General features: G+C 43.7%; 1 long non-coding RNA gene across 1 annotated transcript in view; it reads right to left on the minus strand.

Annotated features, from left to right (window-relative positions):
- Window positions 1-2,785: 2,785 nt before the first annotated feature.
- LOC142830774 (uncharacterized) overlaps window positions 2,786-15,170 on the minus strand; it is a 34,059-nt gene continuing 21,674 nt past the window's right edge. Inside the window, exon 2 of the long non-coding RNA XR_012906244.1 lies at window positions 2,786-3,155. This is a non-coding gene — a long non-coding RNA (uncharacterized LOC142830774). The remainder of the gene's footprint in view (window positions 3,156-15,170) is intronic.

Genomic DNA, 15,170 nt, shown 5'->3' on the forward strand with positions numbered 1-15,170 from the left:
GTTGATGGCTAGCAAAACTTGGTAAAGGTCTTTCTAGAGTGGTCTTTCGCTGATGGACATAAGAGTCTCTATTCTCTGAGCTAAAATCCAGCTAGCTCCTTTGGAACCAAGGTTATTTCCTAGGAATAAAGCAAAGCGTAAAAACAATCCTGCGCAGTTGTTTGGTATCAGCCTTATCAAAGTGAGGCCCTTTGGAATGTGGTTGCCAGGGGAATCAGGTTCACAGTAACTGTTGAACTGTTTTACTTCCCAAGCTGGCCTAATACTTTCAGGTTTGAGTTGTCAGTTCTCAGCAAGATACCATGGATTGCCTCAGTTTACTCCTATAGTTCCTTGCTCTTGACTTTGGGGTTTTCCTTAACCCACAAGGTTAAATACAACAATTTAAGGGGTTTTAATTTACTCTGGAAGTACGAGTACAGCACCAGGACTATTATAGATGTTATAATCGAAACTTCCCACATAATTTGACAAACACTATTCAACTCCGTCTTTAAGATATTTCATCGCCTTACTGGCACTGCCCATGATTATAGGTTTGACCTCTACTGCCTGGTTGAGTGCTGCAGAAGTAGGTGTTTGGCATGGTCTACGGTGTTTCCCTATCTGTGTGTACCTCAGACGGCCAGCCCCGATATATCTTTGGGCATTTGCCACCAACTCCTCGATCTTTGCCTGCAGGGCCAGTAAACCCTCCTCTAGGTACTTATTTCCGCCATGCCACTCAGGATCTCATGTTAGCTTACTCATCACTGCCGAAATGCGATAGAGCTACACTCCATCAACGGTCAGGATCATTCAGCGAGGGGCTGTTATGCACACAGACGGATATGTAGAGGGGCAGGATGGAGTGATCTGTCTGGGTAGTCAAACACCAGTAGGTACCGTTTATTTGGACCAGCTCGATGTTTTTGTTTGTCTGAGACAACCACATCAAACCTAGGCAGATTCGTCATGATGTTAAATGGGCAAGTACATACAATTTCCTTATCAAAGTGGGTGCAACAATCCCTGGGTATAGGAAGGCTCCCACACCTTCAGAATAAGCGATGCCCTCGATCTATCTATATGCTCCTGCTTTGGTACAGGCAGGGAGGTTACCATTCTGATCTGATCTGAGGGAGGAATCCCCAGAGGAGCCAAAAACAAAAGGTTATACTATGCCCTGTCCAGGTGGGCCTTTGGGTCCTCATGGATTCTCTACTTCCCCACTCCCATGGGTAGGCATAGGGGAGATGGGGACTCACCACCATAAGGGCTAGATGGTCAAAGCTATCTTATTCTTCAATACTGGCCTTCTAATTTCTTTAATTTAGTTCCATTAATTAGCAATCCAATTAGTCTCTGGTCCAAATATCTGGAAGTGGACACAGAGCTGGACAGATCCTTCAAACTATTTAGGATCACTTGATTAGCTTGGCTGGTGTCTAGGCCTTTACGGGCACTGGATATTACTGCATCTATCAGCCTGGATTCTCATACAATTTCTGGGCTATGACATAAGTGTTGCTGACAGAGTTTCCAGGCCCAAACCAATCTGCGATGGTATCTACTAAGCCCCATCGTTGCCTAATCAGGCACTTGCCAATTTGATTAGCCAGTCTAGCACACAGCTAGTCTATACCAGTGTGGAACATCACCAAGGTAAGGACCAGTGACAGTTGTCCTGGTTCTGAGATGGGTCTGTTCAGGGCATGATGCACAATTGGGAGGCTCTATTTTGTCCTTAAGGACCTGATTAATAATATCCAAATGAGGGCAAGTTAGCAATGGCCATTGTTTAACAAATGACAGCCATGCCTCAGGGGTTACCTTTGTCTGGGCTTTAAGTGGTAAGCCCCAGTGGGAGTCAGTAGGTCCAACTTCAGTGGCCTGATGTTAGTGTTTAGCTTCTTTCCCACAATATTCCATACAAACTTTAACTCAGAGGACTGTGTATTCTTTGTCCTCGTAGTGTTCATGTTGTTACAATAAACAAAACAATTATGTGTGAATGAGGGGAGGCCCAAGGCCATGTATTCCCCATTGCTATTAGCGTGCATTTGTTCTATGTATGTGACTTGAAGGAGGTTACGTTGACTAGAGTCACTGTTTCTCTTATAGGACCAAGCATGGTTCACAGATGTTTAATTGTTAATAGGAACCCATGCAATTCCATAATTCTTGAGGCCTTTTAAGGCATCAGGCACCAATGAGTAGCAGGTCAAGTAGCTGTTAATGCAATGGTGAGGTTACTAGTTTCCTCATTGTTGTGGGCATTTTTACTTAAATATGCTGATGTCTCACTTGCCCGTGTTGTTTCTTATAGATTTCTTATTATCTCTGGCCTAACCACTTTTATGGTTGGTGTGCAAATTTGCAGAAGCTAAATATTTCATTTGTGTAGCCATTAAAGCAAAACCAATCCGGTGGGGGAGAGGGCTGGTACCCCACTCCCAGTCCTTCTGTTCACGTGATGCACTCCTTGCTTCTTTCCAGTTCCTTTTTTTTTGTTCACCTGTGGAGACATTAACATTCTCCTAGCCTAAACAATTACCAAACTATTATCCTTTCACTGAATTTTAAAGTTGCCAATTGATTGGGCCCAATTATTAATTTTGATGGTTTAAATTAATGTTTCTGCTTTACTCAAATTATCCTTTCATTAAAACAATATCCTACACACAACACTATTTGCAATACGTATTACAATTAAGACACACAAGACAAACTTGGACAGAACACAAACTTATTTTGTCATGACACAGAACCATGTTTTTTTGTTGTTGTTGTTGTTGTTTGTTGGTTTTCTTCAGCTGGCACCAGCGCTTTCTGATGATCTGAAAGACAAAAAACATTTCTACCCCCGTCGGGGTGGCCCATTATAACTTAAAATACTGCCTAAGATCTGTTAGGGGAACCGGTTACAGCTAGTTCCTTACCACTTCCATGGGCGAGTGAGCTATAACTTTACGAGAACAAGGGCGCTTCATCGGTACTTGTGACCTTCCACTCCCTCGAATTACCTCTAGAGTTGCTAGCCCTCCCCCACAGTGGCATGCCTCAGTTTCCCTCTTGTACTACAGATCAGGCTTAATGTGTGAAGCTATAATGCTTCTCCTTAGCACAAGGTGTTGGTCAGTTATTGTTCCAGCAAGCAAAAAGCTTTTCTTTTCCTGAAAAGAATCATATACAGTGTTACTTATTAAGACTATAGTAATAATAATATTGACATTAAATTTTGTTAAATGGGTGCTTATAAATATTTTTTTTGTATTTGGACAATTTACTTGAGGGGACAGGTGTTTTATATTCCTTTGAAATAGCCAGGCAGCCTGTATTCACATATAATGTTGGATTTGAAAGCAAGTCAAAAGTGTTATCAACTCAGCCTTGAACAGAGACACAGTGAAGTTTCAGGGCTTGGATTCTTAAAACAAAGATTTGTTTTCTTAAAGAGTAAATTTAACCTTAAGGATTGAATGTATAGATTTCATTCTTTTATACAGTTAACCAGTTAAGTGTAAATAGAATTCCTTGTTTTCCTTTTGCAGATTTAACAAAAGTGTCTGTAGCCAAATAGTTAAATTTGATTGTTTCTTTGCCTGGATTATTGAAAAAGGCTGCAAGAAACAAGGAGTCACTTTTTAAAGCAGGTTTCCCTTCATATATTACAACAATCGCTTATTTCCTTCTACACTCCCACAGAGTCCATTTTTCACCTTCACATACCCTCAAATCATTTGCTTTGTCCTTCCAAAGAAAACGTTTCTCATTCCTATTAATTTAACTTTCCAGTGACTGTATTCCTACTTTCCTTATTCCTTCCACTATGCCCATAGGGCTCCAAACCTTTTGCCTTCCCCTTTCACATGCTTTTTCCTTCTTATGATCTGTCCTGATTCCTGCTAAATGACCTTTTTTTCAATGACACAGGTTTGTCCAGTATTAATTTGGTAAGGAGGATGGGCTTTCCCATTAGCCCCCACACCTCCTAATTCTTTTCAATAGGTAAATCCAAATGTGTATTACTGCAGTCAGCTATTACTAATTTTAAACTTCTCAGTATAGGATTTTCATAACATCCATGCTGCAGCAGTTGATCTATGCTGCTGACTCTGGGGTGGATCACTCCACCATGCTCTGTAAGGAGATTTATGTTGCAGAATGTGTCTCCTTGTTAGGGCAGATTTAGCTTCTAGTGATTACATCTTCAAATTCAATTCCCACTAGTTGGCTTTTAGGGTGGCTTTTAGGTTACGTCCTCCCACGCCCTCAAGCTAATTATAACAGTGTGTGAGGGAAAGGTTTTAACTGTTTATTTTTTTTCTGGACGGCCCCCACTTGTGCGTTGTGAAACATCCTTGGGTAGCCTGCGATTCCAGCCAGAGAGGCTGTAGTTATCTATTCGCTAACAAGGGCTTGAGAATCTCCTGAAGTTGCTTGGCAGCCCTTTCCTACTCCTGCGTTGTGTTCTGTATATATGTTTCCAACCAAAATGCCTAGGGCCAATATGGCTTGATGGTCGGCAGGCATTCCTTCCTTGAGAATTTGGAGGAATACTTCCCACAAGCTGTTAAGTCTCTTCCAAAACTCAGTGTTTTGCTTTGGATCGGACAGATTTGTAACTAGAGCCCATTCTTCTAAAGGGAAGATCTGATACCTTTCAATTATCTTCTGTGCCTCCTCTCTATCTTCAGTAATGTGTGGTAAGGGCCATATAGGGCTGGGCATAGAGAGGAGTAGAGGGGGTAATGTTGGGCCAAATTCCCCCCTAAGCTTGGGAGAGGCAGTGTAATTGCGTGTAAGTTACATTTCTCACTGCAGGGCGGATTTTTGCTTTTCTGAGCTTCAATCTCATCCCTCAGGGCTTTAAATTCTTTCTCTGTCAATCTGTCAAATTCTTACAGGTCCTTGGACCATGATGCACGTACATGTAGTACGCAGGGGTGCCTTTTGGTGGTGAGGGGGTATGCTTAGACTGATCCCCATCCATTTTAGTCATTCAGGGGAGTATCCTGTTCACTCCCCGTCTGTTCAGTGGCTTATAGGAAACTAAATCTACACACTCCAAAGAAGGGGTCTGCTGGGTCTAGAGTGTCAGACTTTATCAGCAGCTCATGAAATAAGGGGAGTCGTCACTCCCTCACATATCTGCTCGGTCTCGAGGTTCGGCTAACCCCCCCCTTGCATTCAGAACTCCCTCGTGGGAGAGCCCTGGTGCGGCTGGAATCAGCTTACTTTTCAGAGACCTGGGCAGCAGCATTCACACTCCACTTATTATATTCACACTCAGCATGCTTTTCACACAGAAATTTTCCCACTTTTAGATGCATCTCTCATTATGGACCTCATCCATATTTGGGGTGGCAAACAACACGTTTCCCCCCAGAACCACAGCAGTTCCCAGCACTGCATAAACCTAGGTGCCTTATGTCCGGACGCAATACAACCTTCTTCCCGTACCCGGGGCGGCACCACCAATACCACAGCAATTCCCAGCACTGCATAAACTTAGGCCTACTCGGGGATAACAAAACAACCTCCCCGGAACCGTTTTGCGTCTGACCTTGTTGCAGATTCAAGAAGTTCGGATGGCGTGAGCCCACAAGAAGCAGACGACCCTACAGGCAGTCCTCCTCCACACCCCAGTAGAGATTTCAAAAGGTCTCTTACCTCTCGTTTGGCGCCATGAGGGTGAAGGGGGATGGTCTGCAGCCGCTGTCGCTGTCTTCAATCGCGCGTTGCCATCCGAGTCGCGGCACCAAATTGTGGAAGAAAACATTGTCCTCACTCTGAGTTTGTAAGCAACAAGTAGCCAGAGGCAGTTTTATTACGAGCTGCAGCAAGGGAAAAACTGGTTCGGACAGGGGGGAAGCCCCTCCCCCCTGAGGCAGATCTTCGAATACAAGCAATTATGAAGCAGTTTATATACTGTCTATTAGATATAATAACAATAACAATTAGTCTCCTTCCCATTACAAACACCAAGGGCTAACAGTTATTTAGTTCCACCCAGATGCTCCTTATCTCAAGGTCCCTGCCAGAGTCAGCATTCTATCCTTATCTCTGTATGGAGGCGAGAGGCAAAGGCAGCATCTAATTACAGATCTCTCGTTGTCAGGCCACAGACTTAGCCTGACTCTTGCTCTCTTGTTAACAAGACCAAGATGGCTGCACACAAATTCCCTTATTCCCTTTTCCTTCCTCCACACCTGCATAAGACTGATGAATTATAGGGACTGATTCCTGCCCAGAGCCATCAAGTAGGATTGCAAAGCTAGTGGCTGTGGGAATACCCTTAGTTGTCTTCATTATACTTTTTGAGCATCAGTAAGGAGCTACAAACAGAAAACTCTTCTGCCAATAGGTACTGGAGCTGACTATGCTGGAGAAATCCTCTTAGGTCTGTAGCAAAAATTGTGGACCGTGTGCTCTATGCATGTCAGAGCCTGTGATGACCCAGATGAGTTCAACTTCCTCTCTGTACACCATGATTGATACTTGCTGAGAGGCAGTATATGCAAGTCAGTGCCAGGTGCCAGTGATTTCATAAGGTTAGGAATATGACTAGTCCAGTTTATTGACATCACATAAGATGCCTCACTTTATTGGCATCACATAAGAATGGCCATACTGGGTCAGACCAAAGGTCCATCTAGCCAGTATCCTGTCTGCCGACAGTGTCCAATACCAGATGCCCCAGAGGGAGGGAACACAACAGGTAATCCTCATGTGATCCGTCCCCTGTCACCCATTTACTGAGAGAGAGAGGCTAGGGACATCCCTGTGGAGAAAGAAAGGTTTCCTATAACACTTATCTACACAGGTCCTCTATGGTAGATGAAAATGTCCACAATGTCCTGTTTCCTGAGAGCTTAGAAACAAGTCAGTGCTTCCTGTGTACATGTAACTTAAACTGTGTCATCCATAACCTTGTCCTGTGAGCATTTCCTACTTGCATTGATTAGGCTATAAGCTCTTTAAGGCAAGAACAGCTCTCTTCGTTTTGTATGCATGCATGTATGCACCCATGTGGTATTACCTTAATATCAATAAGCCATATGAGGGGGAATTTGGGGTGCTGAAGGAAAGCAGGATCAGGTGTCTGGTATAGAACACTTTGTGATTCTATGCAGTGAATTCATACTCTGATACAGTGTCACAGGTGTGCCTAATGCTTTGCAGACCAGACCACTAACAAACATAACCCCTTTGATCCAGCATCCCACAATTTTTTAACAACATAATGCAGTAAAGGATCTCTTTAAAATACATGGAAAGGCAATATGGGAGGAAGGGGCAACTATAGCAAAAGCCTGATAGCTATAACTATTGCAAGTGTTCTATCACTTTTTAAAAATTAATGAGTTAGTGACAGTGTCTAGAAGGAGAGCAGGCGTGAAGGAAAGCCAGCCAAGAAACTACAGCTGCTATTGTACTGACTAATTATGTGCTCCTAGACCCTTCTGGAATTTCTCACAACTTTCAGTTAGCCTACCTGCCATCAGCATAGTTTGGGACCCCACAATTCCAGCCCATTTTTCCGTTTTCTTGTTTGGTGTTAAATGGACACAGACTTGTTAAAAACAATCAACACAGACTGGAACATCAGTGATAATGTGTTCAGACTCAATTAACCACAATGACATTCCCAAATTGGAAATGTGGGAGAGCAACGGCATTATTTCTGACTTTCCCTAGTGCGTCTTTGCTTCAGGCATTGGTGCACACGCTTGCTAACAACATTTGTTTTGTTTATGAAGAGAAGCCTGTCAAATAAGTGTCCACCAAGACTGTATTGCTACAATGAATAAAAACTACAGACAGGGTTGCCAGGTGTCCAGTATTGGCCCGGACAGTCCGGTATTTGTGGCCGCTGTCCGGTAAAAAAACCAGAAAATACCCGACACATAAAATGTCCTGTATTTTCTGTTCTTCTCAGATGGAAGGCCGCTTGGGACATTCTCCCTCCCCCTGCTGCGTCTGGCGGCGGGGGTGGAGAGAGCTGTGAGCGTGGGGATTTAAAGGCGCAGTGCCTCTTTCTTTTGTGCCCTTTGTTTGTTTTTGTTCAACAACTTTAGTCCCATGGTTGTGTTTTTTTTTTGTTTTGCTCAACCAATTTTCCCCCTGCCATGTTTGGTTTTTTTTTTTTAAGTATCTGGCAACCCTGCTTACAGATGTGTAGCCCAAGGTCCAGTGTGCTTCAACAGCAGCCCTGGGAACTAAAAGTTGTGGGCTACAAACTGTGGCATGTTGGGAGAACTTCCTGCTTCCTGCCAGGATGTACCCTCTGCCCTCAGCGGGATCTTAACAGGGACTGAGCTGGAAGCCGCACACGGGCTGCATGCAGAGAGGGGGAGGCTGCTGAACTGTGATCCTGTTCCTGGTGGTTTGGCTGAGTGAGTCTGGTCTGAGGTGCACACACTCTAATACACAAGGCAGAGCACACCAAGGAGCCTCAGACCTAGTCTCCCACAATGGTGTAAGAAGTCACAAGGCTTCCCCTATGCTGAATAACTTCACACTGGGCTAGTGAACAGGTCGGGTTACAGATGCTTCCTAGCTTTCTTCTGCTTTAATTGCCCAAGCTCAAAGACTGACTAATATCTCAGAAATGCAGGGCCACTGATGGGAGGGCAAGGAAAGGGAGCAGTTTCCTGGGGCCTGATGATTTAAAAGGTCTGGTGCTCTGACTGAGGCAGCAGCCAAAATCCTAGGCCCTTTTAAATTGCAACTGGACCCTCTCCTAATGCAGTCCCAGTGGTGCAAAGGGCTGGCTGGTGAAATCGCGGCACAGTCTGTGTGGTGCTGAGGGCTGGCTTCTAGGGGCCCAGAGCTGAATTCTCCCCCACCATTGCCCTGGGCCTGCAGTTGCCAGCCCTGCAGAAATGTGATATTTCATAGTATTTTTAATGAGTATGTTGTACCATATAGAAAGATTCTGCTACCTTGGAAGGTAAATATAAAGTTAATTTTCCTGCTGGGTGATGCTGCTGGTGGGGGAGTTACTTGGTTACTGTTGGTACCACTCCAAGCGAGTTGCAGAGCCAAGTGGCAGCTTCTACAGCAGCCAGGCACTTACCCTGCTCTCTGGCACCACATGTCATGCCATGTGGAGAGGAGGAGATGGGGGGAGCGCAGGGTGGCCAGGACTGGGGGTGAAAACAAGTCACATGGGGCAGCATGTACAGGGTGTATGTGCATAGGGTCCCTAAATCCTAAGGACAGCCCTGCAAACAACTGAATATTGGCCATCAGGTCAGGCCATAGGAGCAACATTAAGAACTCCTTGGACATTCTGTTTGAATATGCCATTCTTAGCTCTGCTTTGGGTTAGTGAAGAATGATCTTTTGTAATGAGTCTGTTTGTAATGGCACATTTTCACAGTTACATGGAGCTAAAAATGGCTTGAACATGTTATTCAGAACATTTAATACTGAAACACAAATGAACTAGGGAGAATGATTTTTTTTTTCTAGCTGCTACCCACATTATAGGACAAGCTCACCCTCTGACTCCAACTACCCTCCATGTTCCATGCCCAACCATTTCTGACTTGTCAAATCTCTTCATCTTTGGCCATCTTTCGCCACAGGAGACTGGATGGGTACCCTTTGAGAGCCCTCTGTTCTAACTATTACCTCCTTCCCTCGCACTCAACTACAGGGATTGTTTCTGGGCAGTATAATCTGCTGCCTTGACAAGCACTGCTCACAGTCTTTGCAGTACTTCCAGCTAAGGGGACTACGGTATCAGGCAGAGGAACAGAACCTGTATCTCTTGTGGCAGATGATACACCAATAACTGAGCATGTGACTATCCAATAGATATTTTGATTAGACAAAAGACTGAAGAGTCCCATAATCAAACATTGGCTAACGTGATTTGCATGTGGACAATGTACAAAGTGTTTGTACATGGTGTAGCTTGTCGGATTTTGTGCTCTCTATCAAAATCTAGTGAGGCAGCAGTAAACGTCCATATTCTTGCTAACAGTGGCTTCAAAGAGAGATTACGAAAATCTCATGTTTTACTATGGTCTCTGATATTAAAGAAAAAATGCAGGGCAAAGTACAGCCAAAATAAAATGACAGATTTCCCTCTAAAACTACTGAAATTCTTCTGAGTGGGTGAAATTTGGCAAAAGATTGTCAGGTTCCTCCACTGCAGCTTTCGTTGGTTAAATCTGTTAGCTGTTTGGGAGGAAAACATCCCCTGGATTGACAAAAGTGTCTTCAACAAAAGTGGCTGTGTGGACAGCACTATGTCTGCAGGGGACACTTTCCTGCTGGCATAGTTACCACTGCTTGTTAAGGGTCATTTAATTATGCTGGCAGGAGAGCTCTTTCCTGCTGGAATAGAGTGGCTGTACAGGAGCTGTGCTGCTGTGAGGTCTGTAGTATAGACATAGCCTGAATTTGATTGCCCTGGGCATAGGTTTTGGTCATTAACTTTGGCCATGGAGGAGCTGAATCTGTCACCCCTACTACCAATGAAAATCTCTTACTAGATGCATTGAATTACTCTCATAGTGTTGTTCAAGATGAGCAAGTGCTGCAGATTTGGGCTGTGTATCCTTAACTCATCTGATCTCTTTAAAATCTTGCACTTTCACCTTTTCTAGCTAATGGGAAACTATCTAAATAACGAATCTGGGAATGCTTGTTGAACTACTGTCACAGATGGCAAGTTATCGAAATAATGAACCTGCTCAATGTAAAAATGTGTTTGTGGTTTTACAGGCCAACAGAGCGCAACGTCCTAATAAATTACCGGTAATACTTTGCCTGGAAGTGAGAGCAGAGTAATTCAAAACCCTTAGCAAAAGGAGAAAGATAATTTCAGTGTCAATTTTTGCCATAAAGAAGCCACAGCAATGTCATTTCATGTAAATCGTCTGGACTAGCATTGCTCATAATATCAAGTATTAGGACAGCTCTATACAGTTATTAGCTGAACTGTCATTAGAGTACGAAAGAAATGAAATGTGAATTCTTCTGGCTTTCTCTTTATCATAGTCCACGTTGATGAGTTCTCATCATTTCTTCAAACTATTTCTAAATAAGGATAGAAGTACAGAAAAAAGTGGTCTGTGGTGCAAAGCTCAAAAGGGTAAATAAACTTAGAATGTAACTTCAATCATTTTAATAGATGCTTGAGGCCAGAAGGGATAATTATACTCATCTAGTCCAGTGTTTCCCAAAATGGTCCATGAAACCCCTTTGAGAAAGCTGATAACTGGCTGAGCTAGTTTGTTTATTTACTGGCACCGCAGACATGGAGCCTTCAGTTCCTATTGGCTCCTTTTCACTGTTTGCAGCCAAGGGGAGCCATGGGAAGTGTCAGCTCAGACCATGCTGCTTCTCACAGCTCACCTTGGCTGCAAACAGCTAAACGGCGCCAATATGAGCCATGCGCTCTGTGGCTGCTGCACCAGTAAATAAACTGGCAAAGCCAGCTAAACGATTTCTCAACGTGATTTTATGAACCACTTTGAGAAACACTGATCTAGTCTGACTGCCTGTATAACAAAGGCCATAAGAATGACTTTTAGGGAAGTCCTAGAGTCTCCTCTGAAGTTCTCAATATGACTTGTATTTATTAATCCCACAAGACCCCTGGAGGTAGAAGGGCATGTATCATTACCCATAAGAACATAAAAACAGCTATAATGGGTCAGACCATAGGTCCATCTAGCCAGAATCCTGTCTGCCAACAGTGGCCAATACCAGATGCTCCAGAGGGAGTGAACAGAACAGGAAATCTTCAAACAATCCTTCTCCTGTAACCCATTCCCAGACTCTGACAGAAGCTAGGGACACCATTCCTAATTATCCTGGCTAATTGCCATTGATGGACCTAACCTCTATGAATGTATCTAGTTCTTTCTTGAACCCTATTAAAGTCTTGGTCTTCACAATGTCCTCTGGCAAGGAGTTCCACAAGCACTGTGTGAAGAAAAACTTCATTTTGTTTGTTTTAAACCTGCTACCTATTAATTGTGTTTGGTGACCCCTTTTTCTTATGTTATGGGAACAAGTAAATACTTGTTCAGTATTTCCACACCAGTTATAGACCTCTATCATATTCCCCCTTATCAGTGTTCTCTCTAAACTGCATGGTAGCAGAGATTCACAGGTGCTTAATCAGTCCTACCCAGTCAGTCAGGAGCCCTGAGCCTCTGAGTGGCGGAGGCTGATTAATCACCTGTGGAGCTCTGCTGCTGCACAGCTTAGAGGGAACATTGCCCTTAGTCTCCTCTTTTCTAAGATGGAAAGTCCCAGTGTTTTTAATCTCTCTTCATATGGGACCTGTTCCAAACTAAGGATGTTAAATATTGTGTAATTGACTAATCAAATAGTCAATGCATTTTTGCAGTGAGTATTCGATTAGTCAATGGGGCACCACTGCCCTTTTGAAATGCTTCTGCAGCATTTCAAAGGGGCAGCACCACACAGAGCCCAGGATCAGCTGGGGACCCAGCTGATCCCGGGTTCCATGTGGCACTTCAAAGGGGCAGCGCCGCACAGCTGATCCCAGGCTCCATGCTGCATTGCTCCTTTGAAATGCCATCCAGTGTTTCAAAGGGGCAGTGCAGCACAGAGCCCGGGTTTCTCCCCCACCCCCAAATCTGATAGAAGCAGCAAAGGGTGGTTAGCAACTAGTCAACTATCCGATAAGCATTTGCTTATCGGATAGTCGACTAGTGCTTAACATCCTTATTCCAAACCCCTAATCAGTTTTTGCCCTTTTCTGAACCTTTTCCAATGCCAATATATCTTTTCTTTTCCCTTTTTTCTTGAGATGAGCAACCACATCTGTATGCATATTACCCCATTTTACAAATGAAGAAACTCATATGTTCAGATTTTTCTTATTCTCCCAAACTTTCAGGAGAAACCAATGACAATCACTGCATATGCAGTGTTGTGCAGCATCCTCCTGTATGGTGCAACACTCCTAAGGGTGGGGGGCTTAAGGGCAGTGGGAGCCAGGAAACCAATAGCAACAAACTTCATAAAGTAGATTTTCTATCAAGGTGGCACATGCCATGTAGTGGGATGGGATGGGGGAGGTGATACTGCAGAGTTAATAAGCTACCTTACAGATGCCCCAATATTCATGGGTACAGAGGACTAAACTTACTATTGATTTATCCCAGGGTGACAGAACCAATTTAATGCCCACTAATAATGGATTCTAAAAAAGATCACAAAGATCTCTTGTGTCTTACAATAATTTATTGTATTAAAATAGAGAAAGAGGGCTAAGTACAGCCAAAAATAAAATGACAATTCCCTCTTAAATTTTTATGAAGAAAGCCTAAATGAGCACATTCCATTCCTTCAGCAAGCAGCAAGGGTTATTCAGTATCAAAGATGAGCTCTGGTTTGGGAAGGAAATCAGTAAATCTTCAGAAAGAAGTAGAGATAGCTGTGTGTTATATCCAGTTAATAAGGAACCCCGTTAAGCACAAGACCAAGCTGCAGAGCTCAGTGGGGTGCTTTTTGCTGTTGCTTTCAGCATGTTCATAGCTTTTGCTTACTATTCAAGCTGACATTCATGTAATTTGGCTTGCAGTCTAGCCATGCCTCCTGTCCAGGAAAAACTGCCTCCTTTGCTTATTCTGTGATAGAGAACCTACTGGTAGGACCTAGAAATTCTGTTCCCCAATTGCCAACCAAATAAGTCAATGCAGTCATAGAAAACATCCCCAGCATCAACCCCAACAGAGCCATATGTTTCCTATGGAGGCAAACAAATCACAAAGTCTTCAATCCAGTAGCATTTTGGTATGACTGGTTTTCACTGCTGATTTTCAAGGTAACAGTGAAGTAAAAATTCAGGGTAGATTTGATAATGATACTGATAATGTCAAATAAACAAGTTGTTACAGGCAGTCCCCGGGTTACGTACAAGATAGGGACTATAGGTTTGTTCTTAAGTTGAATTTGTATGTAAGTCAGAACTGGTGCATATTGTAGGGGAAACTCTAGCCAAACATTTCTCCAGAGCTCAGTTTTATTCTCCGACACCTTACTTCCCTCAGTCCTTTATTCTCAAGCTGAGGTGTCTGCTGAGAAAAGCCGCTCTGCGTCTCCCTGGTCTGCTGGGGTGGGGGGGCGCTAGCTTCGCGTCTCCCTGGTCTGCTGGGGGGAAGCAGCTAGTGCAGGGTTGCCTCACCCCGTTTTTAAGTAGGGATCTGATGTAAGTCAGATCCATGTAACCCGGGGACTGCCTGTATAACCAAATGATCAGAAATGCCATACTCTCACATTTGCCTTTTTTTCCTGTTAAAGTCAAACATAATATAATCTAGAAATTGTTCTTTTATTTTAACTCATATTCAAGTTCAGTTTGCTCATGAGATGGTAGATTTCAGGATCCTGACCAAAGGAAGAAAAGAGAGTAGTAAAATACACACCTTGGACTTCAAAAAAGCAGATTCTGACTCCCTCCGAGATCTGATGGGCAGAATCCCCTGGGATGTTAACATGAAGGGGAAAGGAGTCCAGGACAGCTGGCAGTATTTTAAAGAAGCCTTATTGAAGGCACAGAAAGAAACCATCCCGACGCGTAGCAAAAGAGGCAAACATGGTAGGAGACCGAACTGGCTTACAGGGGAAATCCTTGGTGAACTTAAGCACAAAAAGGAAGCTTACAAAGAGTGGAAACTTGGATAAATGACCAGGGAGGAGTTTAAAGGTATAGCTCGAGAATGCCGGGGGGTTATCAGAAAGGCGAAAGCGCAAATGGAATTGCGACTGGCTAAGGATGTGAAGGATAAAAAGAAAGGTTTCTACAGGCATGTTAACAAGAAGAAGGTGATCAGAGAGGGTGTGCGGCCCCTAATGGATGAAGGAGGTAACCTAGTGACAGATGATGTGGGGAAAGCTGAAGTACTCAATGCTTTCTTTGCCTCTGTCTTCACGGACAAGGTCGGCTCCTGAACTTCTGCGCTAAGTGACGCAAGATGGGATGAAGATGGACAGCCCATGGTGGGTAAAGAACAGGTTAGGAACTATTTAGAAAAGCTAAACGTACATAAATCCATGGGTCCGGACTTAGTGCATCCGAGGGTACTGAGGGAGTTGGCAAATGTCATTGTGGAGCCTTTGGCTATTATCTTTGAAAAGTCGTGGAGATCGGGAGAAATCCCGGATGACTGGAAAAAGGCAAATGTAGT

The sequence above is a fragment of the Pelodiscus sinensis genome, chromosome 10, assembly GCF_049634645.1.
Source record: "Pelodiscus sinensis isolate JC-2024 chromosome 10, ASM4963464v1, whole genome shotgun sequence".
Taxonomy (NCBI): Eukaryota; Metazoa; Chordata; order Testudines; family Trionychidae; genus Pelodiscus; species Pelodiscus sinensis.